The sequence below is a fragment of the Mastomys coucha genome, unplaced genomic scaffold, assembly GCF_008632895.1.
Source record: "Mastomys coucha isolate ucsf_1 unplaced genomic scaffold, UCSF_Mcou_1 pScaffold15, whole genome shotgun sequence".
Lineage (NCBI taxonomy): Eukaryota > Metazoa > Chordata > Mammalia > Rodentia > Muridae > Mastomys > Mastomys coucha.
Window position 1 is genome coordinate 113,157,603 of NW_022196897.1, and position 2,586 is coordinate 113,160,188.

A 2,586-nucleotide genomic window follows, 5' to 3' on the forward strand; every position below is an offset into this window, starting at 1 on the left:
AGAGAGAGAGAGAGGAGTGAGAGCACAGACCAGTGTCCCTATGAAGAAGCAGTAGGAATGTCCCTGGAAGCCAAGAGAAGAAACTTCAGACTGAAACAAATGTCCAAGAAACTGAAAGCTTTTCCTCTGCGAGCAGGAACAGGATATCCTGTTCTGGATGCCCACTTCTATTCAACGAAGTAATAGAATCTTTGCCAAAGTAGATGAGAAAAGGAAATAGCACAGATTTATATTGAAAAGGAAGAAGTAATATTATCTTTGGGAATGATAAGATCACAAATATATAGAAACTCTAATGACCACACAGACACACATAAACCTACAAACACACACACATGAAAACACACATGCATGCATACACACCACACATGCACACCACACACACACATACACACACACACACACACACACACACACGCCTTACTAGATTACAGGAATTTGACAAATTAGAAAGATACCAAGTATTTTACTCCAGTATGCTGATGAGGGATAATCTGGAAAGGAAATTTCGGGAAAAGTGCTGTTGACAATATCATTAACAGAAGAAACACTTAGGGATTAGTTAAAGGAAATGAAAGACACACTCAATGAAAACCACAACACAGCGGAAGGGAATCGAAGCTGAAGCAACAAGCCTGTGTGTGTGGACTGAGTCTTACCACTGTCCTGATGTCTATACTACTCCAGATGACCCACACACTCAGTACAGCCCCTAGCAAAACACCAATAACATCTTTCCTCTGTAGAAAAACGCTTCCCAAAGTTTATACGAGATAGCAAGAGATCCCCAATAGCTACAGATAGAGAACACAGGAACAAACCTAAAGGATTCAAACTTACAGATTTTGAAACTGACCACAATGTTACAGCAATCACAATATATGATATTTATACAAGCCATGGTGTAGAGCAGAGAGCCTACCAACCATTGCATATTTGGCCAGAGTCTTTTTGACCAAGTGCCCAAGCCACTTAGTGAGGGAAATAACTATCCTTTCAGCAAATAGTATTGGAAAAACAGAAAATAGACATGCAGAAGAGCGAAACCACATCCTTAACTAACCCTATGCACAAGTATTCCCCCTTTTAAAAAAAGATTTATTTATTTATTATTATACGTAAGTACACTGTAGCTGTCTTCAGACACACCAGAAAAGGGAGTCAAATCCCATTACAGGTGGTTATGAGCCACCATGTGGTTGCTGGGATTTGAACTCGGGACCTTCGGAAGAGCAGTCAGTGCCTCAACCACTGAGCCATCTCTCCAGCCCACAAGTATTCCCTTTAAATGTTGCTGGGATGTAGCTCAGAGGTAAAGCACCAGCCTAGCACATGCGAGGTTCTAAGTCAGCCCCCAACCCAACTACAAAAGAAATAAAAAAACCTTACTCAAAATGAATCAAAGATTTAAATTTGATACCCCAAACTGCAAACTCTTAGAAGAAAGCATAGGACAAAATGTTTGTGTCATTGGATGGGAGAGGGTCAGTCTTTTGGGTATGACCCCCAAAGAATGGGCAACTTCATGAAAATGTAAGTGCTTTGTGAAGACAGTATCAACAGAGTAAGAAGCCAACCTAGGCAATGGGGAAAACATTCAAAGCTCACATCCACTAAGAGATTGCTATCCAGAGGACGCATAGACTACTTGAAACCCACAACAACGACAAACAACGTGGTTAAGAGAGGTGAGGTTGTAGTTGGTAGCACAGTGCTTGCTTAGTGGACACAAAACCCTGGACGCAATCGAAACATCACATAAAGCCAGATGCAGCCAATGTACGCCTGTGATCCTCATGTTCGGGAGGTGAGGGTGAGAGGCTCCAGAGTTCTATTCCATCCTCAGCTTCATAGTGAGTTTGAGGCCAGCCTGGGCTTCATGAAATCCTGTCTCAGTAAAACAAAGAGGGAAGGAGGGAGGGAGGTAGAGGAAAGGAGGGAGGGAATGGTATAGGCTGCAGATGGCTGTCTTCTCCAACACTCTGGTCTAACTTCACTCCCCACACGCTGTATTAAGGGTTGGAACCTTTAAGGGATGAGTAAGGCTCTGCCTTCGTGAATGGACTAACATATTCTTGCAATTAGATTAATGAATAAGTAGATTATTAGAGAGTGAACCCACTATAAAAGCCAGTTTGGTTAGGTCGCTTGCCATGAAATGTCCTGTGTCGCCTCAGGAATGCCAGCCAGAAGGCCATTGACTTTGAAATAAAACTATGGACCCAAATAAGCTTCTTTTCTTTATAATATATTCACATCTGGTACTATGTTATTGGCCAAAATCAAAACAAAACAAAACAAAACAAAAACTGAAGGTGAATTCCCCAATTCATCCTGTGGCTTAAGCAAGTGAGCCAAACGACACCATAAGAAAACTAATTCCTGCCTTTATAAACACCTACCTGGAAATTTTCAAGCAAAACACTTAAAAGTTGAATCCTGCAAGTCAGGTGGTGGCGGCGCAGGCCTTTAATTCAAGCACTCGGGAGGCAGAAGCAGGGGAATCTCAGAGTTCTGAGGCTAGCCTGGTCTACAGAGTGAGTTCCAGGACAGCTAAGGCTGCACAGAGAAACTGTATCTCAAAAA